This window comes from Neophocaena asiaeorientalis, unplaced genomic scaffold (genome assembly GCF_003031525.2).
Source record: "Neophocaena asiaeorientalis asiaeorientalis breed wild unplaced genomic scaffold, Neophocaena_asiaeorientalis_V1.1 scaffold242, whole genome shotgun sequence".
Taxonomy (NCBI): Eukaryota; Metazoa; Chordata; class Mammalia; order Artiodactyla; family Phocoenidae; genus Neophocaena; species Neophocaena asiaeorientalis.
Window position 1 is genome coordinate 6,331,839 of NW_020172451.1, and position 21,005 is coordinate 6,352,843.

The 21,005-nt window shown below is 53.8% G+C and overlaps 1 protein-coding gene across 15 annotated transcripts in view; it reads left to right on the plus strand.

The window, feature by feature from the left end:
- Positions 1–19,837: 19,837 nt before the first annotated feature.
- Positions 19,838–21,005, plus strand: part of A4GALT (alpha 1,4-galactosyltransferase (P1PK blood group)) — a 24,254-nt gene continuing 23,086 nt past the window's right edge. For 11 of the 15 annotated variants that reach the window (XM_024737440.1, XM_024737443.1, XM_024737439.1 and 8 more), the window contains exon 1: positions 19,838–19,939. The gene's annotated coding sequence lies outside the window, so the exon portion shown is untranslated. The remainder of the gene's footprint in view (positions 19,940–21,005) is intronic. The other 4 variants (XM_024737449.1, XM_024737454.1, XM_024737446.1 and 1 more) reach the window with 4 other exon arrangements.

Sequence of the window (21,005 nt, forward strand, 5' to 3'; positions counted from 1 at the left end):
GTGGGTAAATGGATGTGAATGGAGATGTAGGTGCTGCCTGGAGGGGGCTTTCCCAGTGAGCTTGAGCACAACAGTGAGACCATGGGGCTCCCAAGGGGGTGGGGAGCCTGGGGGGCCTGGGTGGTGCTGGGGGCCCGAGCAGAGCCTACCCGAAGGCCTCAGACGGACGCCAGGACTCCGGCCAGACTCCCCCCTCCCACTTGCTCACAGGCAGTTTGAGGCTTCAGGACACCTCTGGACACTCAGCCTGAACACCTGGCTCCAATGTGCCTCTCCCCCAAGTCGTGCCACGCCACCTAGGGAACCCGGGGTCTCCTCGCTGGCCCCTTCCAGCTGTCAGCGCCTCCCCCAGACCTCCACTGTGCCGGGCCCCCTCTCGGACCTGGGCCGGCCTCCTGGGTGCTGGCCAGCATGCCCCTCCTCCCACCTAAGGCCCCACCCTCAGGTCTTCTTCCTTCTCAGTAACCCCGATCTCCCTTCTAGAAATTGCAGCCCTCCCCCAGACACTTCTGATGCCCCAAGTCCTGCTCTCCTTTCGCCTTTTCCCGCAGTTCCCTCCCTCGTCCTGTTTATTGCTTGTGTCTTCCCAGCACCGGTAGAACACAAGCGCCCTGAGGACAGGGTTGTCGGTCCATCTGGTTCACGGGTTCTGCCAGTGCCTAGAACCATGGCTGGAACACATTTTGAGGGAAGGGATTCCGTCTTCCCAGCCCCGCCCCGCAGAGGGTGATGTGCTAGCGTGACAGGAGATGCTGCAGCAGGAGCTGGGCCGGGCCTCAGGCAGGACGCTGGGGCTCGAACCCTGGACAGACTTAACCCGGCACCACTAACCCTGTGCCGCAATCCCTGTTTTAGGCACACTTTCCAGCCATCTCTTTCACCACCACTCGTTTTGGTTCATAACGCTTTCCCTGCCCACACCCCCAAGAGCCCGGCGGGCCCACTGCCATAAAAAGCAGGTCGCTGAGGTGGGCAGACGGGTGGCAACCGCCCAGGACACGCGGTGGGCGGCGGCAGTGGCGTAAGAGGATTCAGAAAGCCCGGCGTCAGGGTCTGGGTCTGCCACTGGGACTCAGGGTGACCGTGACCTCCCAGGGTCAGACCCTGAGGCCCCAGCCCTCCCCCAGCGGTGCTCCTGTACTCAGGATGTGGTGTCACTGACCTTCCTCCCAGACCCGAAGACGGCTGTGCTCTCTGTGGTTACGTGGCTCAGACATCCTTGTTTGCACTGAGTCATGTGATCCATTTACAAAGGCATCTGTGCTTTCTCCCGTCCCTTCCATTCCGGGTCCATTTTCCTCTATTTGTAGTTCTTATCATTCTGCCCACCCAGGTCATTTGTCTCGCTGAAAACAACAGTGCCGTGGCAGGAGCGCCAGCTGTGGGCCCGGCCTGGACAGATGGATAGACAGACGGAGACACCGGGGGTATCTCTGACCACACAGGCTCCTCCCCTGGCCGCCACCCTCTGGGCTGGTCCCTCTCCGGGGCCCAAGGCGCCGGGTCATGGGGGCCCCCTGCCCGCTGTGTGTCCCAGCTTTGCCCTGAGGATTTGGTGCTGACTCCCCACGCCTGGGTCACCCTTTTCCTGCCCCCGTCCCCACCCTGCTGCCCTGCACCAGACATGAGCTCAGTCTTCTGAGCGCCCAGTTCCTCTCTTGCACTCTCTGACCGTCCTGTCGGCTGGGTCACTGCGCCCTCGTCTGCACCGCACGCCACAGGTGTGGGCCCTGGCCTCCCTTTCAGCGGCGCAGACGGCCCCGGGCTGCACGTGGGGCTCCGCCGGAGTTCAGGTGAACCCTGCCGGGCATTTGAGTCAACCCTCCTCCCTCACACCGGCCCCTGCGACCCCTCGCCTCCCCAACGCACCCGCCCCTGGTCCTCCAAGGACCACCGGGGCCTTGGTGAGAGCGGCACCTGCCAGGCCCCTGCCCCGCTGCTCTGGCCGCCCTGCCGCCGCTCCCACCTTCCGCGTGCGGAGAGCTAGTGCAGAGCCTCCTTCCCACGTGTGCCCAACCCCACGGCCTCCACCCGAGCTGGCCCCAGCTGTCCCCGGCCGGGGGGACTCTGCAGCCCCGGGGGCCCCTCCTCCAGCTGCTCGCTTACACACAGAGGCCCTGCTGTCCCCCCAGCTCGCGCCCCCCGCCAGCTCCCTCAGAGCGGTCCACAGACCCCTCAGGTCGCCGCCCTGTCGGCCCCCCGCGGACCCAGGGGCAGCCAGGCTCTGTCTCTCCTCCGGGCCTTTCCCCAGCGGCGGCCTCTGCTGAGAATAACCCTCACGGGTGGTGGTTAAGAGCTTGTTCAGGTTAACAGGCTACGAGGGGCGATGACAGTTTCACCGCTTCATCGTCCAAATGGGGAGGAGAGCAGGGCCCACGGCCTCGCGGTGGGAGGAACGATGGGAGGAACCACAGGAAGTGCATGAGGCGCCTAGTGGGGCCCCCCTGCACACAGTAGGCCTGTGGCTCGGGCCCTTGGGTGAGGCCCCCGAAGGTAGGTAAGGCTTCCCTGCCTTTCTTCACGGAGAAAGCACAGAGGCACGGAGTGTGCCCAGGATGTGCTCAGGTCACATGGGTAAATGCGGGTATGGGGGGTTGCCAGCCTGGGGTCCCCCTCTGCAGGGCGGCCTCACTAAAGTGGTCTCACTCCTTCCTTCACTGAAGCACCCGCCGTGTGCTCTCAACACACACCCGAGTGACCATCATCCAGCACCCAGCAGGCTCCCTGTGCCCCTTCTGCCCCTGTTCAGGCCTCTGTCCTGCCCCCTCCCCGAGTTCCTCAGGCTTTGGAGGGGAGGCTGAGAGAGGCCCAACCTGGCTTCAGTGTAGTAAGTATAGGGGCGGAAAAATTCTTTTTCCTTCTACCCTCCTAGGTTCTCTGGCTGGGGCCCTGTAGAATTAGACTGACTAAAGGCAGATTAACAAGAAAAAAGCAAACACAAGTGTGTTAGCACGTGTATCGCACATACACATGGGAGCACCCGTGGTTAGGACCAAGGTTTCTACAGCATCTTTTTTTTTTTTTTAATAAATTTATTTTATTTATTTATTTTTGGCTGCATTGGGTCTTGGTTGTTGCATGCAGGCTTCCTCTGGTTGTGGCGAGCGGAGGCTACTCTTCGTTGAGCTGTGGAGGCTTCTCATTGCGGTGGCTTCTCTTGTTGCGGAGCATGGGCTCTAGGCGCGCGGGCTTCAGTAGTTGTGGCGCGAGGGCTTAGTTGCTTCGCGGCATGTGGGATCTTCCCGGACCAGGGCTCGAACCCGTGTCCCCTGCATTGGCAGGCAGATTCTTAACCACTGCACCACCAGGGAAGTCCTGGATTAGTGTCTGATCGAATAGCTGTGCGCTATAGCCCAGCCACATTGACATAAAACTGACCATTGCAGGTTCCAGTCAACCCCGATGGCCTATCGAATTTCCCAGTTTAGTAGAAATGAAGAATCGGGAATCAACATGATCTAAGGCTTGATATGCATTGTAAATCTGGGGAAAAATGCATTTAGGAAAAACTGTCAACCTGTCAGCTTTCTCCTGGGGACAGGATTTGGAGTTGGTTTTTTAAATTATTACGGTTTCTTTTTTAAAGTAAGTTCTCGAATTAAGTATTCCATGACTACAAAGATACACACAGCAGACTGGATTTTCACAAGTGATGCCCCCATAAAACCAGCACCAGAAAGTCTCCTTGGGCCCCTTCCCAGTCACTGTCTCCCATCGTGAGGTCTTCTCAAACCGCAGTCAGCACTGCTTGCTTTGTTCCTTTTTGCGGGTCTACATTTTCTCACTCAATATTGTATTGGTGGCTTTGTCCACGCAGTTGTTGTGATTTGCTCATTTTCAGCGCTACTTTTCCATTTTGTGAATACACCACGGGTGTGTATCCGTTCTCTTGTTGAGACTTCTGGGTTGTTTCTGGTTTGGGGTTATTATGAATGAAGCTGCTGTGAACGTTCAGGTATGAGATTTGGGGGGAACATCTGTGCACTTTCTGTCGTATGTACCTGGGGTGGAGCTGCCAGGTCATAGGGTGTGTGTCTTCGGAAGATATTGCCAAAATGTCTTCCACAGAGGCTGTAACCATGGGCGCCCTCACCAGCAGCGTGGGTGCCCCAGTTCCTCCCCCTCCACAGTCTCGCCGGCAGTGAGTGGCGTCTGTCTTTTCACTCGAAACCTGCTGGCAGGTGCACAGTGCTATGATATCGCAACACACCTTTAACCTCATTCCTTGATGACTAACACATCTGCACATCCACGCTTTTGTTACTGACCTTTTCCAGATCCTCTTCTGTGAAGTCATTCGCTCCTGTTTTGATCTTCTTTATCATATTGATTTGCAGGAGTTTCCTATATATTCTAGATACAGACCTTTGTCATAAATTTATATTGCAAATATCTTTTATCTTAATTAATTAATTTATTTTTGGCTGTGCTGGGTCTTTGTTGCTGCACGTGGGCTTTCTCTAGTTGCAGCGAGCAGGGTAGCGCTACTCTTTGTTGCGGTGCGCGGGCTTCTCATTGCAGTGGCTTCTCTTGTTGCGGAGAACTGGCTTTAGTTGCGTGAGCTTCAGTAGTTTGGCACACGGGCTCAGTAGCTGTGGCTCACAGGCTCAGTAGCTGTGGCGCACAGGCTTAGTTGCTCCGCGGCATGTGGGATCTTCCCGGACCAGGGATCGAACCTGTGTCCCCTGCACTGGCAGGCGGATTCTTAACCACTGTGCCACCAGGGAAGTTCTTTGTTCCAAATATCTTTTCCCACTCTGTCTGTTACCTTTTTCTCTCTCTTAATGAACAGAAATTCTTAATTTTAGTGTAGCCTAATTTATCAATCATTTCATTTATGGTTAGCGCTTTTTGTGTCCTCTTTAAGAAGGCTTTGCATAACCCAATAAAGATATTCCCTTGTTTTCTTCTAGAAGCTTTGTTCGCTTTTCTCACTGCTTGATTCTCAATACACTGGGGGCTGATGTGTATGTACGGTATGCGTGTCACCAAATTCAGGTTTGGCTGCTCGTTGCTCAAGAATCCAATACTGATGGGACTTCCCTGGTGGTCCAGTGGTTAAGAATCTGAGCTTCCAGCGCAGGGGGCATGTGTTTGATCCCTGGTCGGGGAACTAAGATCCCACAGGCCACAGGGGCACAGCCTCTCCCCAAAAAAAGAAGAAAGAAAGAATCCAATACTTAGAGACAAGTGTTGCGTAAAAGGAAATATAGCTTTATTGAGGACACTTGGAATCCTGGGGAGAAGGTGAAGTCATGTCCCAAAGAACCAACTCCCCTTTGTTGATCAAGGGGCAAGAGTTTTTTTGTTTTGTTTTGCTTTTTAAATATTTTTATTTATTTGGGTGTGCTGGGTCTTAGTTGCGGCAGGCGGGCTTCTTAGTTGTGGCATGCAAACTCTTAGTTGCGGCATTCATGTGGGATCTAGTTCCCTGACCAGGGATCCAACCTGGGCCCCCTGCATTGGGAGTGCGGAGTCTTAACCACTGTGCCACCAGGGAAGTCCCGAGGGGCAAGAGTTTTTAAAGGGGAATTTCTGGGGTGCATAGGCAGGGGGGTAAGGAGGCTACATGTGGAACAGCACAGTTAGCTCTGAAAATCATCTTAAAATTTGTCATTGGTGGTCTGATCAGGGTCATCTTGATTATTTTAAATACAGTTAATTTTCAGTTCCAAGGTCGGTTTGTTCTCATTTCCTTGAGGCCAGTTCCCTGAATTGTGTAAGATGGAGCAGCTTATGTCATGGCTACAGCCTGGTCATCATGTAGTTAACTCCTTCCACCTGGTGGGGGTTTCGGTGCCTATAAAAGAACGCAAAGGATGCGGCTCAGAATATTATCTAAAGCCCTTGAGGAGGAAATAAAGGTCCTTGACTTTGTTTAATGACTAAACTATTATTATTTTGTCTTGTTTGACTATTTTCCTTTGCTTCTGTGTTTTTTCATTTTTCTGATTAAATGTATTGTTTGACTAAAGTTTTTCTACAGACAAGAGGCAGGCAGAGGACTTTGCAGGGGTGGTTCTGTCCTAGGAAGGCCCCATAGGGTCCTGCTCCCTTATATGGGGAATGGTGTTGAAACTCACTTATATCCATATGGATATCCCATTGACTCAACACCATTTATTAAAGCTGTATGTTATTGTTACTGTTGTTAGTTTTTGAACTCTTACATGTTATTTCTCTTATTTCAACAATTGTGAGGGCTTCCCTGGTGGCGCAGTGGTTAAGAATCCTCCTGCCAATGCAGGGGACACGGGTTCAAGCCCTGGTCCGGGAAGAGCCACATGCCGTGGAGCAACTAAGCCCATGAGCCACAACTACTGAGCCTGCGTGCCGCAACTACTAAAGCCCACACACCTAGAGCCCGTGCTCCACAACAAGAGAAGACACAGCAATGAGAAGCCCACGCACCGCAACGAAGAGTAACCCCCACTCTCCACAACTAGAGAAAGCCCGCATGCAGCAACGGAGACCCAGTGCAGCCAAACGTAAACAACTAAATAAATAAATTTATTTAAAAAACACAATTGTGAATCTTCTTAAAATTTTCCTTAAAACTGAAGGACCACACCTGTGCTGGAAGGACAAGCAGGGGCCAGGCAGCTGCTACCCTGAAATCGGCCCCATTTGCTGAGCCCTGTGGTGTGGCTGGCCCTACCCGGGCCTTGCCTATGATTCACTATCGTCCCCATTGTGCTGGGGAGGAGACTGAGGCCCGGGAGCCCGGGGACTTACCCACAGCACACAGGTCGTGCTCACACGGTAGAGCTGGAATTTGAATCCAGACACATCCAGCTCCATGGCTGTTTTGAAGGAGAATGGTGATGACAACGACGAGCATTTGAGGTGACTTTACAGTTCTCAGAGCGTCCTGCAACCGGAGAGGGGCTGTGACTCTGGTCCATTGCTCCTGGCTGGCTCCGGCTGGAGGACAGGGTCTCGGAGCCCAAAGAGAAAGGCAAACCCACCTGAGGAGGGGACATATTTCAGGGTGGCTGTAGCTGAGACATTCCTGGGGCTTCCTGGAGGAGATGCAGACAGGGTTTGGAGGGTAGGGGTAGTGGTGGTAAGAGAGTCTTCCTGGAACTCACCCAGAAGACCGAAGGCGCTTCGGAAATGGCAGGAGTCTGCCTCGATGATTTCTTCCTCTTACTCAGAAAAATACCACATCAGGCCAGGAAAACCCAGCCATGGATCCTGGAGACATAATTGGTATTTAATCTGCTTGTCTTATCCATTTGGAGAGTGGAACAGCAAGGGAATCTGCCAGAACTGGAGCCAGATGCCCAGATAATATGGTTAGGGCCAAAGCTGTGTGGACAGACAGCCTGACAAGTGTCCTGGGAGGATGAGGGAGTGAGGCCACGGACCACAGAAGCACAAGCCCTCATGGCGAGAGGGTTACCCTGTCCACCTCCATGGTGCCCTCCCTGCCCAGGCCCCCAGGTAGCCGGCACTTCACTCTGAACCTGGGAGGGAAGGATGAGTATTATTTCTAGTTTGAGGATGAGGAAACTGACGCTCTGAATAGCCCACAGTCTCCTGGAGGATGAACAGCTGGGTGATACCCAAGGAAGCCCAAGGCAGGTGGACCATGGGGTGTGTGGTGGGGAGTCTGGTGTGGCCTCCGGCCCCTTCCTCCTCTGGCCTAGAGGGACTGGGGGGCCCTGCCGTTTCTGCCCCTCCTCTCTCCCCTTGCCCCGCAGGGGGACCCAGGGACAATGCCTCTCAATGCCACCTGAGTACCAGGAACGCCTGTCACCCCCTCCCACATGTGTCTGTGATACGAAGGACAATTTAAAGTCCTCTCTTGGTTCCTAAATGGTTGGCACATTCTGGGCAGCATCCTCTCTTGGTTCCTAAATGGTTGGCACATTCTGGGCAGCAACTGTCCTGCTTTTCTGGGGAACCATTTTTAAGTCGATTAGGGGACTTTTTCTTTCTTTTTTTTTTTGTTTTTTGGCCATGCCTCGTGGCCTGCGGGATCCCAGTTCCCCCAGGGATTGAGCCCGGGTCATGGCAGTGAAAGCTCGGAATCCTAACCACTAGATCACTCCTTAGGGGACTATTTTTATATCCTGTTTGGCTTTACTACAAATGACAGGTCTAAGCAGCTTAAAGCGGGGTAGTCAGAGAGAGAAAGTTAGATCCCACCAGGCGCAGCCTCACCCTGCCGACTTGTGAGACAGCCAGAGCCCCGTGGAGCTGTGGGCCCAGCCTCAGGCCCCCCACAAAGACTAACCGGGCTCCGAGCTCAGGCGGCAGGACTGGGTGGGGGGACCAGCGGGTGTGCACAGCTGGCATGGCCCTCGCTCTCCACTCACCCCGGCCTCGCCCTTTGGGAGGCCTCACCTCCACGGAGCAGTTTTTCTAGTGAAACGTTGGCTGTGGGGGACCTTGCCTTGGCCCTGCTGTGTCTGGGCCCAGCGCCTACGGAAGAAGGTTAAGTAGAAAGCCTGGCTCTTGGCTTTCTCAGAGCCCCGGGGTCCTGGGGCCCAGCTCCAAAGCCCAACTCAGCCCTGGCTGCCGGCCCCTTGCTGGCTGCGGTCCCCCTTCTCTTCCTCCGGTCCCACCTCGCAAGGCTCGGGGAGGGCGAAGCGACCTGGTCATCACGCTCCCTCCCGGTGTGTGTTCCTGATTTTGCCTTTTGTTTGGGGAACAGAGGCCCAGAAGGCCCTGGAGCCGAGCCAGCCCCGCGGTGGGTGCTCAGAGGACGGGCAGCCAGAGCTCTGGCTGATGGGAAAGCAGAACCCACGGGGCTGTAGTTTATAACGATGAAATGAAGTTCCAGTAACACAGCAAGATGAGAAAAATTTAAATATAAACCTTTTCTTTGTCCGTTTGGGCCTCCTCCCTCCCCTTTCCTGTATATTGTGTGTCTGCCTTAATCAGACCTTCTTAGGAGAAAACATTCCTTCTTAATCTCACCAAAGGTCAAAACCCCTTAGGAGACAACCTTCCTTAAGCTTGTAAGAGGCCACGACGACCTATGACTTGCCTTCCACACGTAGTTCTGGAGTGTGTAAACTGTCAGTGACATGTCATTTGACGTATAACCCTTTGTCTCAAATATTTATGTCACTGTTCCTTGATCTCTCATGGGCAGAGCAGTCCTCAGAGCTTTCTGAAGGACTATCTCCTGGGTTACAATCCTCAGGTTGGCTCGAATAAAATTTTCCATTTCTGTCTTAGATCGACTATTGCTTAATTTTTCATCAACAGTAGTGAGGAAGGACCTGGGCCCAGGCTGAGGCCATTGGTCATCGGCCAACCGTGGACCTACACTCAGGGTGATGAGAGGCCTGGCTGGATCTATGCCTAGCCTTTGACAGGGGCAGTTGGGCACCTGGAGAAACCACCCAGCAAGATGGGGCATGCTGGGGACACATCCGTCATCCCAAAAAGTGGGGGGGGGGGGCGGGCAGGACCTTCGGCGCCCAGGACGCTCACCATCATGCTTGGTCCCGATGCCACCTCCACACACACAGGGGACCTGGAAATAACAGTTGCAGGGACACTTGGGCAGCCCTCAGGTGCAATCAGGCAGCATCTGGGCTTTACAAGATGATCCCATCTTGTTAAGAACAATTACTACGAGGTACAGACTCTTAAGGAAGCGAAGAAGCAGTACAAGCTCTACCTTGTGCTGAGTTCCTGCTGCGAGCAGGTGTTCCCCTCCACCCTGAGAGTGTGCTGTGCGGCAGTAATTATGCTTATTTCTGCCTCAGAGAGATGACGTGTTTCACCCAAGGTCCCACGGGGACGGTGGGGCCCGGTGGACACTGGAAGGAAACGCAGGCCAGACATTCTTCCCACAGCCAAGCCCCAGCCTACGAGAACTCAGGAGAGCACAGGGTAGGAAGGGAGACGTTTTAAGCCCCACAGGAGGGCTCAGGACCCTCACCCGCGGAAGAATCCAAACTCGCTCCAGGGTGAGCTGCGCCCTGCACGGCCATGGCTTTTCCTGCTGCTGGGGGCGGGGATCCTCCTTGCATCTGCAAGAGGAGAAAGCTGAAGGCCGGAGAAGGCCAGGGGCTCAGCCAGGACCACACAGGCTCAGTGGCTGACCCAGGCCTCCTGAGGCTGAGGACAGAGAGCCTGCAGGAACGGGCCCAGCCAGGCCTGGCGACCAGGCAGTGATGCAGGGGCACCCCAACCTGGCTCGGGGGGTGGTGAGGGCCAGCCACCGGGCCCACGAGGCTGGGGAGGGTGGGGGAGCAGCTCTCAGGAGAGAAGGGGCCGGGGGAGCAGCAGAGTGGCAAGTCCCTGAAAGTCTCTGAGCCCACATCCTGCCCAGCTGTGAAGCCAGGGGAGCTGACTTTGAGGCAGCAGCATGGTATGTGCAGGGGCCACGGGAGCTCAGAGGAGGTGTCTGAACTTTGCAGTTTCGTGAAAATGACATCAAATGGGACCCTGTGGGGCTCCCAGGAACAGAGGCCTTTTTTGTCCCCCATTTCTTTTCTTTTCTTTTTTTTTTTTTTGGCGGTACGCGGGCCTTTCACTGTTGTGGCCTCTCCCGTTGCGGAGCACAGGCTCCGGGCGAGCAGCCTCAGCGGCCATGGCTCACGGGCCCAGCCGCTCCGCGGCACGTGGGATCTTCCCAGACCGGGGCACGAACCTGTGTCCCCCGCATCGGCAGGCGGACTCTCAACCACTGCGCCACCAGGGAAGCCCTATTTGTAGCCTTTTAAATGATGGCCATCCTGACCAGTGTGAGGTGGTACCTCATTGTAGTTTTGATTTGCATTTCTCTAATAATTAGTAATGTTGAGGATCTTTTCGTGTGCCTGTTGGCCATTTGTATGTCTTCTTTGGAGAAATGTCTAGTTAGGTCTTCTGCCGATTGTTTTGATTGGGTTGTTTTTTTGATATTGAGCTGTATGAACTGTATAGTTGCCCTTTCTTATAATGTCTTCATCTGGTTTTGGTATTAGGGTAATGCTGGCCTCATAGAATGTTAGGAAAGTGTCTCCTTTGCTTCCGTGTCATTTCTCCTTCAAATGTTTGGTAGAATCCACCAGCGAAACGATCTGGGCCTGGTGCTTTCTGTTTTGGAAGGTTATGAAGGAGAAACACTCTATAATCTTATAATTAAATCTTCATGGCTGCTGTCCTTGTTTTCCTCTTTTTCAATAAATTTATTTATTTATTTATGGCTGTGTTGGGCTGCACGCGGGCTTTCTCTAGTTGCAGCGAGAGGGGGCTACTCTTCGTTTGCAGTACGCAGGCTTCTCATTGCAGTGGCTTCTCTTGTTGTGGAGCACGGGCTTCAGTAGTTGTGGCACATGGGCTTAGTTGCTCCGCGGCATGTGGGATCTTCCCAGACCAGGGCACGCACCCGTGTCCCCTGCATGGCAGGTGGATTCTTAACCACTGCGCCACCAGGGAAGTCTGCTGTCATTTTTTTCAGTGGGCCAGAGTCCCCGGGCTGTGAATTTCAGAGGAGCTTATTAGCCTTTTTTTTCTTCCCTATGTAGGATCAGAAAGCCAGAGTGGATGGAATTGACTAATTTCCCTTTCCCAGGTGGGATAAGGCGCTAGGAAGGTCCTTTCCCTTAAGGGCTGGCCTTGTTACCAAAGGGGCTCAGTTATTTTTACTTCAAAGCACTTGAGAAACAGCATAGGGATGAAGGGCACACTCTGACTTTCCTTTTCTTTCTGAAAGCAGGAGATAAAATTTCCACATGAAAGGTGCCCTCTCTGTACTAGGAGGAAATAACATTCCTATCACCAGAGGGAGGGAGGTAAGGCCAAGAGATATCCATACAAACAGGCTTTGTTTCAATAACTCCTATCCCTATAGACCTCCCATGTAATTTAGTTACTTGTCCACAATTGCTAACCCCAATTGTTTTTTTTAAATTAATTTATTTATGGTTTTGGCTGCGTTGCTGCGCGCGGGCTTTCTCTAGTTGCAGAGCACGGGCTCTAGGCGTGCGGGCTTCAGTAGTTGTGGCACATGGGCTCAGTAGTTGTGGCTCGCAGGCTCTAGAGCACAAACTCAGTAGTTGTGGCACACAGGTTTAGTTGCTCCACGGCATGTGGGATCTTCCCGGACCAGGGATCGAACCTGTGTCTGCTGGATGGGCAGGCGGATTCTTAACCACTGCGCCACCAGGGAGGTCCCAGCTAACCCTACCTGTTAATTCACTTGGGTCTCAGTCACTTCTCTGGGTCTTTGTTTTTTGTTGTGAGGGCTCCCACTTATACGTAAATAAAGACCATATGCTTTTCTGCTGTTAATCTCTTTAATGTCAGTCCCAGCTGGAAACCCTAAGAGGGTAGCGAACAATTTTTATTGCCCTTACATTACAGAGAACAGAATGCTTATGACGTATTTCCAAATAATTGGTTTCCCCTCTCCCAGGCCAAAGCGTGAAAGTTTGGGGTCCCCTTACGTTTTTAACTCTCAGGCTAATCTACGCTGGAGTCCCCGGCAATTGTCACCCGCCGTATGAGTGTCCTGCCAGCGCTGGCTCTAGCTGTGGGCTTCTGCTCTGCCTCCACCTCTCACTCCAGTTTTCAGGCCACTGATTTGCCCTGTGACCTCAGTTCTCTGAGGGATCTGAGAAGAGTTATTGATTTTCAGTTTGTTCAGATTTTTTTCTTTTTGGGAGAATGGGAGTGATGACTTTCAAGTTCTTTACATGCTGGACCGGAAACTGGAAGTTCTCATTATTTTTAAGAGAAAAAAAAAAACCCCACCCTGATAGTGGACATCTGGCGACTCTCCTGATGGGTTTTTGAACACTGGTGCCCCTCAGAGCTCTGTCCAGGTGTCCATCACTCTGAGCCAATGACCTCCAACTGTGTATCTCCAGCTCAGATCTGTGTTTGGAGATCCAGCTCCAATGCCCGTCTGCCTTTGACCGCCCACCTGGCTGGCCCAGGTGCCTCAAATGCATATCACACACACGTAACTTGAATTCACCATCTTTTCCCCCAAAATTAACCCACAGCCCAGGTGTCCTGTCTCAAGTGACTGGCATCCAGGTGCCCAAGCTTCCTTCTAGACGCTTGCCTCTCTCCCCACCCCACAGGACCCGTCAGCCAGGGTTTCATGGAGTTTGCAGGGGGCTGGTTCACCCACAGCCAGCCCTCGGCAGCTGTCTTAGAGCCCTCAGCATCTCTTCCGTGGGTTGTCTCAGTGGCCCTCTCAGCCATCCTCTACTCCTTCCCACTGCCAGCAAGGAGATCTTCCCCCCAAACGTTCCCTTGTGTCCCTCTCCTGCACGCAAACCACCACTGGCCTCCAAGCATATGCAGGGTAAACTCTGTTTCTCCCAGGTGACAACACAAGGTCAGGTGACCCTTGTACCTGCTCTGTCCTCCAACTAGAATCCCTTCTGTACTCCTAGCATTCTTCTCTTCTAAACCATCTGCTTCCTTTCTAGGACAGACCACTTGCTCACTTTTTGTGAGACTTAAGCAGACAGGTAGAATGTTCTAGGTGAAGGCAACACTTGTCCACCCGCCCACCCCCGACCCATCCTGCCAGGCTCGGCTCAGAAGTCATCTTCTCCAGGAGGCTGTCTCTACGTCCCAGAATTGGGTGAGCTGCAGTGGTGTGCTGGCTAATGTTTAACCACTTGCTTTGTAGGAAGGAAGCCCTGATTTGTAACATTTGCCAACTTCCGTGGCGTAAATACTCCCAGCGTAGCCAATTTCATGCTACCGGTGTGATGTCACTGAACATGAGTTGGGAAGAGAGGGCCACCATCGGCTCTCTCCAGCTGACATGAGTCAGCTCAAGCATATAACAGGTGGTTGAGCCTCCTCTGGGCTCACACCACACCATGGATATCCCTCCATCGAAGTATGGCTCACAAGGAAATGCCAAGAACAAGCAAAACTCTGGTGACCCAACAGAAGGATAGAGTGAAAGGCTTAGCTCTAGTCTCCACCCAGTGCCTTCCTGGCTGTGTGACCTGAGGTAAGTGACCAAGCCTCTCTGAGCCTCAGATTTGTCATCCACAAAATGGTCAAAATAATATGTTCCTCCTCAGCTTGCACAGAAATTAAATGAATGTAAACACTTTAAAATCCTGTTAAGAAGTTAGAGGGTCAGTCAAGGAGTTGGGAAGGACATTCTTAGGCTGAGGAGACCAGAGAAGCAACAGGGAAAGGATGTTTCTTCTTGGTTGGAGCAAACCTGTGAATCCTAGGCCGGAAGGCAGTGGAGAAGTCCAGGAAGGTGGCCTTTGGAGGGCAATGTAAAAGAACTGGACCTCACCCTTAGCCCTGGCAGCTTCGGGAAGTTCCGAAAGAAAAATCAGATGAGGTATCTTAGAAGCAGGGGACCATTCAGGAGCTGCCGGTGCAGGAGCACAGGGCTGGCCTCGCAAAAGCCTTTTCAGAGGCGGGGGTGGATGCAGTGAGAGAGGAAGGGGTTGAAGGCAGTGTTGTTTGGTTTTTTCTCCAGAGACAGGGTGAAAGCCTTGGGCATCTTAATTACCAAGCTCAGGAGGCAAGAGGCTCACTAAGCATCATGGGAAATTCCCTGATCCAGCAAAGAATAGCAGAAGAGCCCTGTCCTAGGGAAAATGATTTGATGAAAGAAACCAGCATCTATTGCATTGGCTCTGGAGAAGGACTTAACATCATTTGGGTCAAAAGACCCCTCCTTCCTGGCTCCTCCATGGCCCTCTGCCCATTCTGTTTGGCAAGACTCAAAACCCTTGTGTAATCTAGGACCTTGGTACTCAAACAGTGGGCCTGGGACCACCACCAGCAGCAGCAGCACCTGGGAGCCTCTTAGAAATGCAGAGTCACAGGCCCCAGCTCAGACCTGTAGCATCAAAATCTGCATTTTAACCAGTCCCCCGAGACTGGTGTGCATAGTAAAGCTTGAGAAGTGCTGGCTTAGGCTCCGAATGGCAGGCCCTGGTCCGCCTTGTACTTCTAGGACCTTAACATTGTGAGTTCTCAGAAGGTACCGAGTGATGGATTGATGGCTAGCTGAGGGCTGCTGTAAGGAGACAGAAAGGAGAAGGCGTGTTTGAGAGAGTGAGAAGGGGAAATTGGCAGGACTTGGTGGTTGATTGGGTAAGGGAGTGGGAGAGATGAGGGCCCAGGAGCGTTGATGCTGCCATTTCAGGAGGTAGCTCTGGACACCTGCAACCCCTCTGCGGGCTGGACAAGGTTTCGGCTTTGGAAGGAGGCCAGGGTGGAATGGAGGCCAGGCCACAGGTACAGGAGACACGTGGGGAATGTGCACGGCAAGGAGAGAGGGGGCCGGCAAAGGGCCTGAGGACTCCTGTGTGCGGCACGGGTAGGTTGAGAAGGAAGAGTCCACTAGAGGATGACCAGTCAGAGGGTCAGGAGGCCAAGGGCACAGAGAGTTCATGGTCAACTGTCAGATGCCACCAGGAGAATCAGAGAGGCAGCCTATAAACCGCCCGCTGCATTTGCTGACAGAGCTGTTGCTATCAAGACATCTCAGTCCCTAGAACTATGTGGACCCTAAAGCTCTTCTACCTCATAAATAAAACTTAAAAATCCAATTTTTCTTGAGTATTCCAACCTTGATTACAAACTTGAATAAGTAAATCCCTGTCAATTTAAACTGCAATTACAGATTTCTTATGGCTGCATCCGAGAACAACACTGTCATAACATTTATACTTAAAACTCTTGTAAAACGTCAAGACGGTGAGCATCACTTCCAACGTGGCTTTTATTTCTTCTTAGGGATTTTGCTGTATTTGTTGTGGTTTCTCCCCGGGGCTTTGTTGATGGAATTTGGATCCCCTCTCATGTTTGTGATAATCTCCCAAGATAAGCTGAGGTCACTGCATCAGGATGTTTGACCTTGGTCCTTGGCTAGGAGACAGGGCTTTACTGTCTCTCCTGGGGTGACACTTGGCTAGTTAATCATTGTGGACATTTTCTGTGAACGCTCCTTCTCCTGGACAGCCGAGGGTGACCCCACACTGTGTACCTGAAGGAGCCTCATCAACCCGGTGGTCCTGTGAGACCACCACAAGTCAGCCTTTCCTTTCATGGTGCAGTTTCTGCCTGCCCCCAGCCTCCAGCCCAGGGCTCTGAGTTTACGCTTTTCTGATTACACAGCTAAAGCAAACATGTCTCTCTAATTAGTTAACACCAATAAAAGAGACAAGATAGATACACAGACTAACACATCCCAACTTAATAAGTTCCATAAAAATTCAAACAAGTCATATGGCAGTCGTCTTTCTTATACTACAACCCTCTCTGAAGGCATTATGGTAACGTTTCACTTTTGAGTATCATTATAGCCATGACCTTTCACAGAGTGAATTTATTCAAATGAACTATATTTCCATTAACAACTTTTGATGCCTGTATTGTTGTGGGTTGGCCAGCACTGGGGGAGACTTTTGATGGTTCAAAAGCCTCCATTCCCAGTAGGGGACAGGAAGCAGATGACAACAGGCAAGGGGACCTAGGAAGGGAAGGATCAGAAGCGACACGTGGCGGTGACTCTTTGGAGAAACCTGGTTGAAGGCGGGAGAGAACTGGAGGTGATGGGGTGAAAGCGGGGACTTTGCTTTACTGTTTTCTTATCTTTTTCATGAAAATGGGAGAGGTTCCATCTTGCTTATAGGTGGAGCAGAAAGTGCTATAGTGAAAATTGTATCAATTAGGATTCTTCTTTGCACAGGGAAAAAGAATCCAGCTCATCTGGTTAAACCAAACTTTATAATGGGGAAGCCGAGGGCCAGTCAGATCAAGCCCAGAGGGACACAGAGTCTCCAGTAATGTCAAGTTCCGCTGCATGTGTCTTGGCCTCCCTGGGGGATGGGCTCTGTTCTGAGATGGGTCGTCCCTTCATCTGGTGGTGGCGAGGCACCGTAAAGCTCTGGTCTACACACTCCCCACTCCTCGTCCAGAACAAAGAGAGTACTCCCAGTGCCCACACAGAAGAAAGAGGATACCCTTCCCTCCCAGAGTTCAACAAAAGTCCCTGGTGGCCAGGCTGTGCTTCCCAGAGCAGGGCTGGCACCTGGGTGCTTCCATCCCCATTATCGCCTCCCCCGAAACTGCCCCGACAGCCAGGCCAGGTCAGCCTAGAAGGGCTTTGGCCCCAGAGTCTGACAAGCGCTCCAATTCTAGTCTCTGCCCGTCTAACATATTGGCTCTGTGAGTTCGGGCCAGTTCCCATCCCAGCGTCAGACTCCTCACCTGTAAATGAGGCTGATGACAGCATGATCTCAGGATTGTTGTGAGATTAATTAAGCTGCAAGGAGGCAGATTCCCCGGGGATATCTGAGCACAGCCCAAGAGATGGCTCCCAGAAGAAAGCCATTGCCTTTTCAATTCTGGATTTGTTTTTTATTTCTTTAAGTTCTCTGCTCAGGTCCAGGGGCAGGTCTCTGCTAGGTGCTGGCCTGTCTTTACTGCCTCTGTATATCTTGTGAATCTCACTTCCTCACAGGGAGAAAGCAGGAGCGGGCTCAGCCCTTAGATAGGCCATGGGGTCCCCAGAGCCTTAGAGCATTTGCTTTATTCTCATTTTTACTGTTTCCTTCTATTCTAGGCTAGTGGTAGTGGTGCCCTCTCCAGGGCAGTAATATAAAGTTTCCTTTTAAAATATATTTATTGGAATGAAAAAGCCAATATACAGAAAAAGTATTGTGAATATTACCAGCGGTGAAAGGGTACAGGTTTATCCATTCCACACATGTTGGTTGGGTGCCCAGTTACTGTTCCAGACACCGTTCCAGGAGGGAGTCACAGCAGTGAACAGGTCAGCAGGAATCCCCTGCCTTGTGGAGCTCACATTCTAGGGCAGGGGATTGGCAATAAAATAAATGCCTAAGAGAAATGCGAAGCAGGTCACATGGTGATGCTGATAGGTGTACGGGGGCGGGGGGTGGGGGGAAATCGAGGAGGGAAGGCATCGGGGTGTGAATGGAGGTCAGGGAAGCCTCACAGAGAAGCTGACATTGAAGCTTGAACCTGAAGGAAGTGACAGATGTGGCTAAGCAGGTATGTAGCCAAGGCTGTTCCAGGCAGAGGAGTGGCAAGAACAAAGGCCCTGGAGTGGGTGAGAGCCAGCAGGGAGGCCAGTGTGGCTGGGCAGGGTCTGGCTGATGGAGAAGAAGGGGATGTGGTCAGAGGGCAGAGGTGGGGCTTCTGAGTTCAATGAGGAGCCACTGGAGGGGGTGGGGCAGAGGAGGGATGTGATCTGGACCTAGTTCTACCGTCATCTCTCTGGCTGCCGTTTGGACAGGGGTTTGGGGGAGGCAGGAATAGAGTGAGAAGAGGCCTCCGCACTCAGCCTGTGGAGGGGCTGCTGGCTTGGACAAAAGGGTGGGGTGAGAAATGTCAGATTCTGGGTATATTTTCAAGGTGGAGCAGATGGGATTTGCTCTTGGAGTGGGTGTGGGGTATGCAGATTGTGGGCAGAGAGAGGAATCCAGGTTTAGGGCCTGAGTACCTAGAATGTGGAGTTTTCGTTAACTGAGGTGGGGTAGATGCAGGACAGCTTTGGGGGAGATCGGGATGTTGGACGGCGTGAGATAAGGGAGGCCTCCAGCACACAGTTAGATACGTGAGTTTAGGCAGAGGTCCAGGCTGCAGGCCACATTTGGTGTCACCGCAGCTAGAAGCCTCCAAAGCCACAGGCTGGGGTGACATTTAGAAGTTGGGGGGGGCTGCTACAAAAGAGAATGGGGGGTCACCAAGAAGGAAGAGGAGAACCAGGCAATGTGGTGTCTGAGAAGCTAAGAGAGGAAGGTGCATCAGAGGGGAGGAAGTGGGCAGCGGTGAGAAATACTGCTGGAGGGACCAGTAAGACAAGGACAGAGACTCAGCACTGCACCCAGCAACATGAACATCACTGGGGCCCCCAAATGACAGATCTGGGGATTAGTGGAGAGAGGGGCAAGAGCCTGATTACATGGGTTTTAAAGGAGAATGGGGGAGAGGGACTGCAGACAGCCTGGAGAAACAACCCTTGGAGGACTTTTGCTGTAAAGGGAAGGGGAAAATGAGGCAGCCGTAGCTGGAGGGGGCAGAGGGGGTTCGTAAGAGTGTTTTGTTCTTGTTGTTTTTCCTCTCTGGTTTTAGCTTTAGGATAGGAGAAGTAACAGCGTGTGAATTGACAGGAATGATTGAGGAGAGGGGAGAGAGGACAGAATCACTGGGTCGGTGTTGGCTTGAAGGGTGGGATCTTGTGGACAAGTGGAGGGGGCTTCCGGGCCAGCTGGGCCGGTTCAGCCTGGTCCCCAGAGGGAAGGGGAGGTTGGGCACCATCTCAGGAGGTGGACGGATGGGTGGTGGAAGCTGGTGGGAATTTTCTTCTGAGTCGTTCATTCAACGGCACATACTGAGGCAGACTGCTCCCGGGGCTGGGATGGAGTGTTTGCATTTTCTCAGTGGCCTGGGCACTGGTCATCAGCTGAGTGAGAGGACGGGCGAGGAGGAAGTGAAGACAACACAGCAAGTGTGCAGTGGACAAGGAGGAGAGTGAGGGGGGAAAGGACAGAGCGGCGAAGGTAAAACACTGGGGGATGCAGGCAAAACGTTTAGCACGGGTCACGCTGTGAGGAGGTACAGTGGCGTCAGGCAGGCCCGAGTTCAAATACCGATACTGCCCCTTCTCAGCTGTTTGAAGTTGAGTTACTTAACCACTCTGAGCCTCGTTTTTCTCACCTGTTACACAGGGGAAATGGGATTATAAACCCATAGAACAGGCAGCAGGGAGGCACGGCGAGCGCACCATACCTGCTGGCCCGCGGCTTGGTGATGGTCCAGACCCGGGCGCCGGGAGCGGTGAAGATGCAAGGGACCCCTCAGGGGCGGGGCTGGGCGGGGCTGGGCGGGGCTGACCACGCCCCGGGCCTGAGGGGCGGTGCTCCCGCCTGCCGGGCTCGGGGCACTTCCCTCCTACCGCCTCGCCGACGGCCCGCTGGGCCCAGTTGGCCGCCTCCCGGAGCCACGGGAGCCTGAGGTATGAGGGGCTCTGCGGAGGGTGCAGCTGGGCGGGCTCCGGGACACTGACCTGGGGGCTCCCCGGGCACAGGTGGGGAGGAGCGCTCCGAGAAGGAAGGGGAAGGGACAGGGGCTGCGGAGGGGTGGGGAGGGCTCGGCCGCCGCCCGCCCGGGCCACCTGTCCCGGAGGGACCCTTGTGTGCGCACCGACTGGGCGCCCTGGTACCCCGGCCGCCGCCTCCATCCCAGCTGCGCTCCAAGTTGAGCGCGGCGGCTGGGCCAGGAGCCCGGCCCGCGGAGGGAGGGCGCACCCCGCCCGGGAGCCCTCCGGGCAGCGCCGCCCGGCCCGGGGTCCCTCGGCGGGAGAGAGGGCCCGCGAGGGCGAGAAGCCCGGGTCCGAGTGCGGGCTCCGCCGGCCCGCGCTGCATCCTTGGTCGAGTCACGCCGCTCTGTCTGGGGGCACGGCATGGCCCCGGGAGACCTCACCGCCCGCTGCACTCGCCCCTGGCCCGGGAGGGGGCGCCGCTGGGGAGAGGGGTGGGGAGCGGCCGTCTGAAGGGAGACTGCGGGGGATGCGAGGCGTCCCCCCGGGCCTTTAGGGATGTTGAGGCTTTGGACCGCCGACAAGGGGGAAGGGCTCTCCAGATGGAGGGACGGCCTGGGTAGGATCCGGGAAGCGGGGAAAGTCGGGCCTAAGCGCTCGCTCTCAGGGATCCGGAACCTCAGACCACTCCCTCTTTCGGGCGTGCTTCTCTCCCTCCCTCTCCTCCAGATGGGAAACATTGAGTCCCAGTGGGAGCAGTGGTGTGCTTGGGAGAGGCTCTGGCTCGGAGGTCCAGTCGCAGAGTCCACTCCCCTTCGTGCTAGGGGAGTACCCTGGCCTCAGTTTCCGCATCTGACACCTGCGGGTAGAAGTTCCCACCTCCTCGTCAGACTCAGCTAAGCCTCTAGCTCTGAGAGGGTTAAAAGCCACCCTTCTCTCAGAAGGACACCCTTTTGGTCTCCCCCAAATGCTGAGTGATTGACCGCTCTGTGGAGGCCCCTTGGGGTCTCTGAAATCGATCTGTGCCCTCCTTCTACAAACA